Source organism: Protopterus annectens, chromosome 9.part0 (genome assembly GCF_019279795.1).
Source record: "Protopterus annectens isolate FY-2018-M chromosome 9.part0, PAN1.0, whole genome shotgun sequence".
Classification (NCBI taxonomy): domain Eukaryota; kingdom Metazoa; phylum Chordata; order Ceratodontiformes; family Protopteridae; genus Protopterus; species Protopterus annectens.
Window position 1 is genome coordinate 1,387,644,867 of NC_056743.1, and position 15,257 is coordinate 1,387,660,123.

The 15,257-nt window shown below is 43.3% G+C and overlaps 1 non-coding gene across 1 annotated transcript; it reads left to right on the forward strand.

Moving 5' to 3' along the window:
- Positions 1 to 11,341: 11,341 nt before the first annotated feature.
- Positions 11,342 to 11,495, forward strand: LOC122812374. The gene has a single exon (XR_006366396.1). It is a non-coding gene; the product is annotated as a 5.8S ribosomal RNA (ribosomal RNA).
- Positions 11,496 to 15,257: the final 3,762 nt, after the last annotated feature.

A 15,257-nucleotide genomic window follows, 5' to 3' on the forward strand; every position in this document is an offset into this window, starting at 1 on the left:
CATGTATTGGCAATCATGTATACCTCTGAAATAGCTTGACAAACATGCCCATGCCATCAGTACACTTCTAACTAATGCATAGGGATAAAACTTGTAAAAGCCTTTCCTTAAGATTTTTCTTAAATACAGTCTAGCATATGTAATATATGTGACAAAATGGAAGCATACCTTTTGAAGTTCATTACTCCTCTGTACAGATATATCCTGAAGAAAAAAGGGTTTTTGCAGAATTTCCAAATGTGAACAACTCTCCTCAACGTCAGTTTGCCTAGCTTAACAGTTGCCTTCTTATATGGTAGTTTCAGGGCTGTTAGCATGGTGAATATGCAAATGAGCTGTGAACTTATTAGAATTGCTGAATCCCCAAAACCTGGATTCATGTACGTGATGTAAACATAGTGCAAGCACTCAGTGTTTGTTTTTAATGGATTGCACATATGAATGATTAATGGTCGAAAGAAGGAAAACACAACAGCACTGCAGGCTGTCTTACTTTCACTGGGTGTGTCAGGTTAGATCTACAAATTGTTAGATGAAAGTTTCAGAAATGTAAGTAAGAAGCGCATAAGTCACAGGCCGTATTCCTTAATTTCCAACCTGCCCTTCTTTTGCTGGCAACTGCATATGATATTATTTCCACTTAATATCCTCGCACATTTTAGGGCCAATGATATAGAATGGCTCACAGACTGCATGCCTCAGATTACTACTCAGAAAAATGAAAATGGCCAACAAACACAGAAATGTAATGCAGAGCTGTATAACTGCAAGCAATAATGATGATAGGTTGTGTGATCACTAGGCGCACTACATCCCAAACTACTCAACATACAAATAATACTTTTATGTTTTGACATCAGTGCAGATGCTGTTGCAGTTGGTTATGTGCATATTAAGTTATTTACTGCAAAGCTTTTTGAGTGGCAAAGAGGAATAAGGCATCCATCCTGCGTTCTGATGGAGCATTGGAGTGATAGTTCAAATCCAGACCTATGCAGTAATACCTCATATATACTAACATTTTCTAGTGTGTATGTTATAGTTTGCTTTTCCTCATTTCAACTGCCACACCCTTTCCTCTCTTTTTTTATTTATTTTGCCAGTGTTTGCATGATGCACCACTTAGCACAAACATGGAAAATGGAGAAAAATGAATGGCAGGTTTCTCTGTGCTTATCTGGTTGGTGCAAAGAGCAGCAGTGCACACTGGCCCATCCAGGAATCAAAGAGGACTCAGACAGCCAAAAAAAAAAGAAACTGAATGCATTCAGTTAATACTACTGGGCCTCATGTAAACTCGCTATGCAATGTTGTGCTATGGTTAACAGTGAGACCTTCAGAATGATTATTAAAATAGGGATTGTCGTGTAACTAATCCTGTGGCAGCAGGTGTATGTATAGGGTTGGAGTATAGATCATCCTAGATTCTACTACAGGGTGTGCAACCTTTGTTTTATTGTTGTGACATGCAGTTTATAGCAATGAACTGCAGCATAGACAAGTGTTTTCACAATCCTCTTGTGGCAACAGGTGTAACTGTAGGACTGCCAGGGACATGGTCCTGGGATCAAACAGAACATATTCCATGCACTTTTTGTTTTTGTTCCACTTCCCATTATGTAGTATCACATTATTATAAAATGTACGACTGTGAGTATACTGTTTACTATACTGCATTTATGTAATTTCCCACTGCTTGCCACTATTGGGCACCACGTACCATCGTGCAAGCATTGTACTTGGAGATATGTACTACTGAGTACTGTGTGTGCACAATGGTAAGTGGTGAGCAACATTTTCAAACAGTGTGCACACTCCCAGTAAACACACTAACTGGACTTGGCAGGAAACCATTAGTTTCCATTGCTTTTGATCAATGGTAGACATGGCAGGCATTCTTGGAGAGGGTGTAACATTTAGGGCACAGAGATGGAATGTCCAGGAGTCCAAGATTTTTATTGCACTTCTAGTTAAACAGCACAGTGCCAGGCTGATGCAGGGGGACTATTATGGCTCCTAGTATAAATCTGAAGCTTGGGATAGTTTGGCCTGGGCTGTATCTAGTGCCACTAGTATCCACTCACACTGGTGACCAATGTAGGCATCGCTTTAGTGACCTACATCAGATAAAGAGGGATACTCTCAATGCTTGGACTGAGGAATTTAGGACTGCAGACATCCTACAGATTTGTAAGTATCAACTACAGAAAGTAGTTGTAAGACATTTTAAAGCTGAATATAAGCAAGGATGGTTTTTATAATGGTATTCTTGTCTCTTCTGTTTCTTCCACAGCTGCCATGGAAAGGGATGTTAATCCAAGAACCTATGGGCTAGATTGCTGAGGATGAGGGAAGAATGTGGCATGTCTGCAGAAGACAAGTAGTGTTATTGTAGCTTTAACAGTTATAACAACATATAAATGACATATATATATATATATATATATATATATATATATATATATACATATGTGTGTGTGTGTGTGTGTGTGTGTGTGTGAGTGTGTGTGTGTGTGTGTGTGTGTGTGTGTGTGTGTGTGTGTGTGTGTGTGTGTGTGTGTGTGTGTGTGTGTGTGTGTGTGTGTGTGTGTGGTGTGTGTGTGTGAATAAACTGTTTTGAAGTAATTGCACTTTGCAAAGAAACTGGGCAGAAGAAGCTCAGAGTGTGAAACACTTCAAATATCTGCAGTTTGAGAATAAATAGTACACAGCAGACGGAAATTTCCCCAAAATGGCTGCACTTTGCCAGTAACTCTGTACAGTGCAAGAGACACTTTGTAATGGTATCACTCTGTGAACAGACACAAGAAACTTTTTGAAATGGCTGCATTTGACTGCATATCATAACACACAATAAACTCTTTGGAATAAATACACAGTAATAAGCACATACTGTAAGCACGTTTATACACTTGAGATACTTCAAGCAACTCTAGTTATGCTAGTCAAGGCTTCAGTCAGTGTGAAGCAGTAATTTATGCCAAAACACAGTAATTTGCCAAAATACATGCAGTTGTCTTACTTTATTTATGCTCAATGCACCCTTTTCTGCTATTTCTATTATATTCGTTTTGCTTATTGACTCTCTTAATATGCCCTTTATGCTCTTTTGTTATATTCATTTTACTCATTTAATCTCTTTTCATGCCAATTATACTTTCTTGTGCTCGTTTTAACTCCAAACATGCTCATTTTACAATTCTGAGGTAATTCTAAGCCTTTTATGTACTTTTCTGATGCGCATTTTAAAAAATAACTCAGTTTCAAACATTTTGTTTGGTTAGTGAGCTTTTTCAATGCTTTTTGTTTGCCTAATAAATGTTTCTGTGTTATTTTTTTGCTTAATACTATGTTTTGTGCCTTTGCAATGCTCCATTTTACCTCTTTTAATAAATAAATCATGTGTGTGTGTGTTTTCTTTACCTTTGACTTGTTTCTGGCCCTTTTTTTGCTCTTGGTTCTTTTAGTTTGCCTTCGCCATTACCTCTGCACCTCATGGCTCTGAAGAATAGTCTTTACTATCCCAGTTCTGACACCATGTCACTCGCCAGGTCACGCTGAAACAGGTGAACATTGTGGATTTTTGTCTGAGCAGCTTTATTTTATACAAACACATCATAAAGGAGATTAAGTAACTTTAACTTATAAACAAACTAGCTACCATGCACATAGTTGTTAACAGTCTGGCTGCACCTTCAAAATGGCACTGAAGCTAACATACGCTCGGTATTTATATGCAAACACAGATCTTGGAAATCCTTCTTAAAGGTACAATATGCCTGTTATTCTACATCCTCCCTCTTTGAGAAAATGAGTTAGACATTGTCACTGATATTAATAAAGAAGTAATTTACGCAGAAATAATTTTCATCATGCAATTATATAAAGCTAGATACGTATATACAACTATGTCCAGGTTGCTACGTATTTCGCATTAGGCTTTGAAATGTGATCATGTGATCATATCATGTGACATAACATTTGGGATCTGGTTTAGCAACTGGGACTGTCTCTGCTGACTGTTCAGTCTTAGAAACACTGGAATCATCTGCCAGAAAAGTATCAGAAGTGAAGACACTTTCTGGAACAGGAATATCATCTGGATTCCTCTGAAAGTTAGAGTCTTTATCACAGGAACAATGCTGTGATATCAGTTCTGCTACAGGAAGAAGATATCTGCGATTTCTTCTGTACTCTACACCCTCAGATTTAATAAAATAGAATCTTGGCTCTGCATAAATACTTGTTACTTCACCAGTCCAGTCGAAACCTTTCACTGTTTGTATCCTCGCTGTCTCTCCTTTTTCAATGGATGAAGAAGTCTGCTCGATTTGTCATAGCTGGAACTGGGATGTGCTTATTTGACGAACTTCTTTGGTAAAAGAAAACAGATTTATTTTCAACCATTCTCTGAGACCCAATAATGACTGCACTGGTCTTCAAACCACATAGAATAATAGGCTATAACATTTCTTGACAACATAACATGAAAGCAATACTGAGCCTTCGGTTTGAATTTCTTCACCTCCATAGGCAAAAAGTTTCACACAACTAGTCACATTTAGTTGTTTATCAGCTCTGACCCTTGCAAAGGTATCTGCAGACATAACATTACACTTTGAACTAGTGTCTACTTTAAGCTTGTTGGATTTATCATTGATCCAAACAGTACAAAACACTGCATTTCTTGCCAATAAATCTACTGCATCAGTCTTTTCACCAATTACTGACACACCATCTACATAGAAAGCAGACTGTTGCAGGTCTATTTGATCAACTTGCTCTTTGTAACTGTGTGAGGTTTACTTGATTTACAAATTCCTTGAAAAAGGCTCCATTTCACACATTTGTGACACTATGCACTTTTCACTTCCGGACTTGTGGTTGGCACCACAATTATGGCAGTTAACAATAAAGTTTGATTTTGGTTTTGTTGATTCACCCTTGTGCTGTGCTGAGCAATGTCTGTTTTGCACTGGGTAACCTTGGTTCTGCACTGAGCATGCTCCTTTAACTGAATTGGTCCTGGAATGTGCTAGAAGGCTACGAGTTTTACCTGGAAGTCCTGCAGGGGTTGCTACTGTCATGTGCTTAGGCCTGCTTTTCCCAGTCACATGTTGCATGCTGCCTGCATTAGCTCTGGAGCCTACTGAAACCATGCTCTTATCACTAGCAAGTATATTTGTGTGCCTTTCTGTAACTTCATGGATCTGACAAATCTCAGTGGCTTTTCTCAGTGTTAAATCAGTATCACGAAGCAAAATCTTTCTCACAGCAGCATTATTAATACCACACATGAGTCTGTCCTTTATTAACTCATTTTTTAAATCATCAAACCTACACATTTTAGCTTTGTTTCTCAGGTCAGTAATATAAGCCCCAAAAGTTTTCCCTTGCTTTTGATCTCTCATATAAAACAAACACCTCTCTAGAGTAACATTTGTCTGGAGGTTACACATTTCTCTGAATTTGTGCTTTAAACACTTGGGGTCTTCCCTTGATTCAGCCTGTACGACAGGTCTATTTTATATATTCGAACGCTTAATTGTTCGAATCATTAAAGATCGAACTTTAGTGATCGAACAATTAAATGTTCGAATATATTAAAAATAAATATTTACAAAAAAAAAAGAAAAAGTAAAGGGTATAAACGGGGGGGGCAAGCCCCCCTCCAGCCCCCCCCCGCTACTTAAAATACCAACTCCAAGATTACACCTCAGTGTGCAACAGTGTGGAAATGGAAAATTTCCCATTTTCTACAATGTAGCATGATCTTGGAGTTGGTATATTTAGGTAGCAGGGGGTGTGGGGGTGCATGGGGCCTTACATCCCTGCTTACACCCTTTAGTTTTGTTTTTATTAGTTTTTTTTAATTTTTTAAAATATTCAGACATTTAAATGTTCGATCACCTAAGTTTGATCTTTAGTGATTCGAACATTTAAGCATTCAAATATATAAAATAGACCCTGTACAATAACATGATGAGTTTCTGCTTCACCTTCATACACTGCTGGTGCATATTCAAATGAATGCTCCCTTTCAATGGCCTGTGACCCTGCTAAGTTTAGTAAAATGAATGCCCTGGTATGTGCGTCTTTATCAGAATAATCTTCTTGTATAAATATATCGTACTCTTGCTCAAATATTATCTGCAATATTCTGATCAAATACAAGTGGTAGTGGCTTATGAAATCCGTCTGCCATATTGACATATCTTAGTGAAGACTCTTGCAAATATGCACAAACACACACACTTATACATACATATACACATGCTTGAAATTTATGCCAGTACTTGAAATAGCACAACAAGCCTTTGTATAACTGGACTTTGCGAAATAAGTTTCCTGGGCACTGTAATACTCTGAAATAACTTTACTGTAAAAGCCACTTGCCTTGAAATTATTTTACTGTACGAGCCATTTATCTTGAAATTACTTTGATGCCAAAGTCATTTATCATCATTTTACTGCCAAAATTATTTATCTTCATTTTAAGAAAGATTTCGAACAACTGCACTGTGTAACTAAATTGGGCAATAGAAAATGAGGGCAAGAAACATTTCAAAGTAGCTGTACTTTGAGAATAAACTATCTTGAAGTAATGGCACTTTGCAAATAAACTATTTCAAAGTAATTGCAATTTGTGAATAAACTGTTTTAAAGTAATTGCACTTTGCAAAGAAACTGGGAAGAAGAAGCTCAAAGTGAGAAACACTTCAAATATCTGCACTTTACAAATAAATAGTAGACTGCACACTGACATTTCCCCAAAATGGCTGCACTTTGCCAAAATAACTGTAATATGCAAGAGACACTCTGTAATGACAACACTCTGTGAACAGACCCACCCAGACACAAGAAGCTTTGCAAAATGACTGCACTTGACTGCACTTCACAAAATAGTTGCACTTTGTACAAAACAAACACTTCAGAATAAATACACAGTAATAATCACACACTGTAAGCACTTTTATACACTTGAGATACTTCTGATACTCATTTTATCAAATAACTCGGTTTCAAAAATTTTGTTTGATTAATTAACTGTTTTATGCTTCTTGTTTGCTTAATAAATATTTATGTGCTATTTTTTTGCTTAATAATATGTTTTGCAATGCTACTTTTTACCTGTTTTAATAAATAAATCATCTGTGCGTGTTTTCCTTACATTTGGCTTGTTTCTGGCCCTTTTTTCTCTTGGCTCTTTTAGTTCACCTTTGCCATTAACTCTGTACCTCATGGCTCTAAAGAATAGTCTTTGCTATCCCAGTTCTGACACCATGCCATTCACCAGGGCAAGATGAAACAGGCAAACATTGTGGGTTCTTGTTCAAGCAGCATTATTGTATGCAAACACATTATGAATGAGGTTAAGTAACTTTAACTTATAAACCATGGTGCTCAAGACAGAAAAGGAAGGGGACTCGGAATTCCTGATGAGAGCAGACCTGCCCCTTTGGCAGACAAGGGCAGTTCTGTGGGGCCAGCCGTGATCGGAAGGAAGCCCCCCTGAGAGGCCCCTGAGGTAATGGGGACACTGCATGATTTGGTAGCCTTTAGGAGATATGCAGGAGATGGGAACCATGGTGCTCCAGACCAGAAAGAAAAGGGAATTGAAAGCCCCAATGAGAGTGGGCATGCCCCTCGGTGGCTGAGGGGACTTCCACAGGGCTGGCCAAGATCAGGGGGGGTTTCCCTGAGAGAGACCAAGGGCATGGGTGACACTGCATGATTTGGCAGCCTGCAGGGGACAGGGATGCAGCGGGGTTCCCCCAAGGTGAGGCTGAGGCTGCGGCCGGGGAAGGAGGTCTCCCTGCAGCATTGAAGGGGAGGCCCAGTGGGGTAGGCCTTGATGGAAGTCCTTAAGGGAGTGCCGGGCAGAGGACTGTGTAGCCCAGAAAGCTCCTGGCCTGGCAGAGGCATCTGGCCTTGCCCTGCTCCCAAAGGCATTCTCAAAAAAATCACAAAGTCCCCAGAATTCCACTCAACCAGAAAGTAGGGGGACTCTGAAGTCCTCATGAGAGCAGATCTAGCCCACTGCAGCTGAGGGGAGTTCTGTGGGGATTGTCTCACCCTGCAGGTTTGCTTTCTATTTCTCAGTTCAGAAAGTTAGTGTTACAACTTAATCCACGAGTTCATGAGCATATACAAGTAAGTTTCCAATTGCAGGCTTCAGCGATCTGTACATTAATACTACTTCACATGGTGTCTGACTGTTTCTGTTTTAAGTATACTATATACCTTCATATGTCCGTCGGGCATGCATGATCTGGCCAGATTTGGCAGCCTTCGGGATTTAAGAAATGATAGGGCATCCCAACGGGCATGGCAGTCCATGTCCCAGCCCCAGGGAGAATGTCCAGCCAGTCATTTGCATGAGGTTGAGGAACTTTTACCCAATGTCCATTAATCAATTGGGCTGACTGACTCCCATTGGTGGAAGGCCCCCATTACATGGCTCTGTGGGTCATGGCTTGTGGGTTGAGCTTCTCATCCCTGGGAGCGAGTTGCTGGTGGGGGGGGGCATGGGGCATTCTATGTCCCTCGGAGGCCAAGTTAAGGTGAGACCTAAGAGCTCAGGCTGAGGCGAAGGGGTCCTGTCACATGCCAGGACACTCTGTTCTGGCAGGTGCCCTGAGCACTGTTGCTGTGGGAGCTCTCTCCCTCTCTTTTTCTGGCTCTGAGCACTGCCATGCTCTGCACCAGCTCGTGGTGCTCCTGGGTCACCAGTTCACAACTGGCACCTGGGGTGTTCCCTCTGCGTGGAGAGGGACCCCTTCCATCACCTGCAATGCTGACTCTGGCCACTCCTCTCCACCCACCCACTGAGGTGCCCCTATCTGGTTGATCCTGCCAGTAGCATATGCTTGTCTCAAAGATTAAGCCATGCAAGTCTCAGTGCACAGAGACAATACAGTGAAACTGCAAATTGCTCATTAAATCAGTTATGGTTCCTTTGATTGCTCCACCATTATTTGGATAACTGTGGTAATTCTAGAGCTAATACATACTGATGAGTGCTGACCTCTGGGGATGCATGCATTTATCAGACCAAAAACAATCCAGGTCTCGGCCCAGCAGCTTAGGTGACTCTAGATAATCTCGGGCTGATCGCATGCCCTTGTGGTGGCGAATCAACATCCAAATGTCTGCCCTATCAATTTTTGATGGTACTATCAGTGCCTTCCATGGTGACCACAGGTAACACGGAATCCGGGTTCATTTCCAGAGAGGGAGCCTGAGAAGTGGCTACCACATCCAAGGAAGGCAGCAGGCACGCAAATTACCCACTCCCGACTTGGGGAGGTAGTGACAAAAAACAACAATACAGGACTCTTTTGAGGTCCTGTAATTGCAATGAGTACACTTTAAATCCTTTAATGAGGATCTATTGGAGGGCAAGCCTGGTGCCAGCAGCTGTGGTAATTCCAGCTCCAATAGTGTATATTAAAGTTGCTACAGTTCAAAAGCTCATAGTTGGATCTTGGGATTGAGCTGGCAGTCTGCCGTGAGGTGAGCTACTGCCAGTCCCAAACCCTGCCTCTTGGTGCTCCCTTGATGCTCTTAACTGAGTGTCCTGGGGGGTCCAAAGCATTTACTTTGAAAAAAATCTGAGTTTTTAAATCAGGCCAGTCACCTGAATGCATAATCTAGGAATAATAGAATAGGACTCCTGTTCTATTTTGTTGGTTTTCGGAACTGGGGCCATGATTAAGAGGGACAGCCGGGGGGCATTAGTATTGTACAGCTAGAGGTGAAATTCTTGGACCAGCGCAAGATGAATGAAAGCAAAAGCATTTGCCAAGAATGTTTTCATTAATCAAGAACGAAAGTCAGAGGTTCGAAGATCAGGTACCATCGTATTTCTGACCATAAACAATGCTGACTAGTAATCCGGAGGCATTATTCCCATGAACCGCAGGGGAGCTTCTGGGAAACCAAAGTCTTTGGGTTCTGGGAGGGAGTATGGTTGCAAAGCTGAAACTTAAAGGAATTGATGGAAGAGTACCACCAGGAGTGGAGCTTGTGAGTTAATTTGACTCAGCACAGGAAACCTCACCTGGCGCGGACACGGAAAGGATTGACAGACTGATAGCTCTTTCTCGATTCTGTAGGTGGTGGTGCAAGACCATTCTTAGTTAGTGGAGCAATTTAGCTGGTTAATTCCAATAATTAATGAGTCTCTGCCATGCTAACTAGTTATGCGGCCCCATGCTGTCGTCTCCAACTTCTTAGAAGGACAAGTGGCTTCCAGCCACACGAGATTGAAAAATAACTGGTCTGTGATGTCCTTAGATGTCTGGTGCTGCATGCATGCTACACTAAATGGATTAACATGTGTCTACCCTTGGCCGACAGGTCTGGGTAATCTGCTTAATCCCATTCATGATAGTGTCCAGAGATTGCAATTATTCCCCATGAATAAGGAATTCCCGGTAAGTGCAGGTCATAAACTCACATTGATTAAGTCCATCCTCTTTGTACACACCACCTAGCGCTACTACCAATTGAATGGTTTAGTGAGGTCCTCAGATTGGCTCCACTGGAGTCGGTCATAGCCCTGGCAGTGCGCTGAGAAGATGATCAAACTTGACTATCTAGAGGAAGTAAAAGTCATAACAAGGTTTCCATAGGTGAACCTGTGGAAGGATCATTAATGCTGAGGGTCCGGGGACAGTGCTGTCCCTGGTACACTTCTTGTTCTGCTACCCCAACCCTCTCCATCTCTCACTCCCGCTCCACTCTCTCCATGTGCTCCAGCGGAGGCCAACAGGACTGAGCCCATGACTCCTGGGGGAAGGGAGTGAAAGGAGGAGGGTTGGCATCCATACCCCCCTCACCTCATGGCAGTGAGGGAGGGGGTGCTGTCAGCACAGCTGGAGGCACAGGCACTCCTCTGCTGCCCCAAAGGGAGGGCCACTGAGGGGGCGCCCAACCCAGTGTTGTGGTCTGCTGCAAGCCCCAGAGGTAACCAGCTCCAAGTGGGGGAGGGAGGAGGGTGAGAATGCCATCCTGGTAGGGGGACACAGGCCCTCCCCTCTGGCTGCACGAGTCCACTGACAGGGGTTGCACACCGGTGTCCTCTATAATCAATGATGGTCACAGGTACCTGTGGAGGACGCCCTTCTCCCCACGGGGCATTGGTTTGAATACCAGGAAGATCAGCATTGTGGCCATGCACTGGCTGCATGGTAATCCATGCCATCCTATGGCATGGGGCCAATAACTGTGGTCTGGGTGCCTCCGATGATGCCCATGAAACCTTGCATGCTCATGATGACTGGAGCAATGCCACGTGGGCAGCTATGCCCCTGGCAACCAAGAAGAGAACTCATACATCTCTGAGCACTGGATCACTCGGTTCATGCATCGATGAAGAATGCAGCTTGCTGCAAGAACTAATGTGAATTGCAGGACACATTGATCACTGACACTTCGAATGCACATTGCGGTCCCAAGTTACTCTGGGGGCTATGCCTGTCTGAGGGAGATCATGCCTTCCATCACCTTCGGGAGTGTCCAGCCCCCATTAAGAGCATGGCCGGGGAGTCGAGGGAGCCCACTGCGGGCCCCCCATCCCCCCAGGGAGAGATGCAGATGGAGGAGAGGAGTCTCTCACTGCCCTGAGCCAGGAAGCCCATCCGAAGATGGGAGGGAGTAGGCGCGCATCTCACCCGAACCCCAGAGGCTGTCGGTGATACTGCCACTAGGCTCCCTTCCCAGGGGGAAGCCTGTCACCCACCCATTTTCTGCACACCGGGGCCATGTCAGCCATCCACTTCCACCACCCAGAGTCCAGCACACAGTTGAAGAGATAATGTGAGCAGTCTATTTGAATGCATATAGTCTCCCTTAAAAATATCACCTGGGGATCAAAACCTTCCACCTTTGAAACATTACTACCTAGTAGAATTGTACATATCATATCTGTTGATTAAGCCAGCCCTGCCTGTTGTCAGTTGGTTTTGTACACACTTAAACTAGTTAGACAATTTCAGACTCAAATACCTGCCTTTCTTATAATACAGTATCTAGAACTGAGCATTAATTGCTGATGCCACAGAAGAAGTCACAGTCATTGGAAAGCCCACGTTTAAAGGAATAAAATGCAGAGTGTTAGAATGCATGTGGCCTCCATTAAAAAGGAGTAAAACACATGTGGGATTAAAACCCTCTTCCTCTGTAAATTTTAGCATTAAGTTAAACTGTATGCATGACATTTGGTGAGTAAGTCAGCCCTGCTTGTTATCCCTTGCTTATGTACAAACTCATACTAGGTGCACATTGCCAAATATGAACAACTGGCTATCTAACACTCATGAGACCTATCACCTAGCTGCTGATGCCACAAAAGACATACCCTGGGATTCATGAAGCTTGCGCCAGGTGCAGGCATAGCGTCGATGATCTAACACCAAATATGGCCGCCGAGCGATTCAGGTACGAGCTGTTTCCACGTTCAATACCTGCGTATGCCACAGCTGTGCAGCTCCTGGTGCATGTATGCTAATTACCCCATGCACAGCAGTGTAGCATGAAAATGAAGGTATATAGTGATTCATGAAGTGGTGCTGACGTACTGTAAGCATGCAGAAAAATAAACCGAAAAAACGGTTTACATTTTTTCAAATATAATATTGGAGCCATGACAGTGGACCAAACTCACGTATTAAACTGTTAATATATGCCAATGGCTAAATATATAGCCACTAGCATAAAAAACATGCACCACACATAAAAAAGAACATTTAATGTCATGGCCACACTAACGCAAAGTAAAATCGCAGGGCATCCATGCACAAATGGAACCACAATGAAAATATATGTATATGTAATAAAACTGCAATGTAACACAATTCATGAATTCCCCATAATAGTCAATGGCATGCATGCTACACCACAGCCATGGCGCAAGGGTTGCTAATGGTCTGTGACAGTGTTCTGCATGGTAATTAGGAATTAGTAGTCAATGCCATGCAAATGAGACAAATAATACTGAATCACAAAATCCCTGCCCGCGTAAGGATGTACCTCACAGCATAGCGGTACAACACCGAGGTGTGGCCTGGAGATAAAGATAACATCAAGAGAAGGGTGTGCCACCTCAGCTGTAAGCACATTGGAGCATTGCTAATCTGGTTTGCCTGTTGCTAAGCAAAGCCGCAGGACAGGGGTGTGGAAGTAGCCATAGCTTTGCTTAGCTGAAAGCACACAAGGTAACTGAACGTGCATGTGAACATGGATGAAAACATGCTCGAAACCCGGTAAACGGCTGTGCGTGGTGCGCACCACAGCTGAAATAGGAAGGATATGGGAAGACAATAAGGAAATGCAGCAGCATGGTAATTGGAGTACAAATGAGAAATTAACACCTAAGAACCCACAGTGTGCCATTGACAACAGCTAACAAGGCTGCTAGCAGCTACCTGCAGAACAGGAAAGGGGAGGTCTCGTACTGAAAAGAAAAGGGAACTGTCACAGAAGAATAAAGCAAACTTGCAGTAGATCAGCTACATAACACATTTTGCTACACAAGCCTGGATTGGGAAAGTACAAAACAAGAAAGCCGGCAGCTGGATGCATGCCTGACAATGGGAGGAGAATCAGGTTGAAAAGTGAAGTAAAGGGCAATAGATGAATCATGGCAGCCAAGCGTAATTCAACACCAAAGGCCACACAATAGCAGTACCTGCTGTAAAACCAATAATTAAGATACCCTGCAGCTGGAATTGCACATACACACCCAATTACACCAGCAACATCAATTGCACAATAGTATAAAGTGTGAAAGCACCTCACACACACTTGTGTATTCCCAGACACTCTGCACCATTGGTGTATACAAACGGGGAACTTTTAAAATGTACATGTTAGGGGCTGCCATAGCTTTGATTTACCAGCATGTGTTGGAGACTGATGGTGGTGTGGAGGATGATGTTGGCAACCATCTCAGGCACCAGAGGAGGAGAAGAGTGTTCAAACCCAGGGTAATCTGCCAGGGGCTACATGATCTGGAGATAGTAGAGCATTACAGGGTGGACAGGGACACCATACAGCAACTTGTTGAGCTGTACTGGCCACACCTCAGAGCCAGAAATAACAGAGGGGAACCCATCCTAGTGGACATGAAGGTATGTGTAAGCTTGAGAATACTAGCCACAGGTACCTTTCAAAGGCCAACTGGGGATATCATGGGGATCTCACAGGCATCAGTATCCAGGGTACTCCACCAGTTCCTGGATGCCATGTTACCATATGCCAATGAGCACGCAGGAGGAGTTGGCCAGCAATATGCATCTCTTCCACCATGTGGCAGACTACCCGGAGGTACTGGGTGCAATAGACTGTATGCACATACACATCAAGTCACCACCCAATGAGCAGGGTAGGCGCTACATAAACCGCAAGGTATACCCCTCCATCAACTGCCAGGTCATGCGCAATGCCAGGGCATTATCATAGATGTGTGTGCTGGCAGCCCTGGAAGCTATCACGACTCTGACATCTGGCATGCCTCACAGCTGTATCAGGTATTTGCCAGGGGGGACATCCCATATGGCCACCTGGTGGCAGATGCTGGCTATGCACTGGAACCATGGATGACGACTCCCATCAGAAATGCACACACACCCATGCAAGAACACCATAATGAGGCACACGCAGAAACCAGAATCATCATAGAGCATGTGTTTTGGGTGCTGAAATCATTGTTCCATTGCTTGGACATATCTGCTGGAGCCTTGCAGTACTCTCCAGGCATGTGTGCCCACATCTTCATAGTATATGCCATGCTACACAATATGATCCTGCAGAAACAGCTGCAGCAGGGACAGATTGGTTAAGGCCCTCACAGCTCACCACCATTGCCAAGGGCCCCACAGACATGGAGGGACTCAGACCACGAACACCCTGTGCCAGCCCCAGTAGGCAGATGGAAGAGTGCCCAGTATGCCCATGCCTTGGCAAAGAGGGAACGTATAGCACACACACTGAAAGTGTAGGCACCTATGGACTGACACTCTTCTCCACCTGCACACATAGTAAACATGGATGGCACACACAAATGACCACCTGTCAATTGTCATGTATAGGTGGTCTACTGTGTGCATCCTACATAGGCAACCCTCAACTATTGTACACACAACTGCCAGTGGCACAAGGTAAGTCAATACCTGAACAGTAAATTAAGTTATTAACATGTGTCAATACTGTATGTTTTGGTTCATAGGTACATAGGTAGGTACATGCCTAAC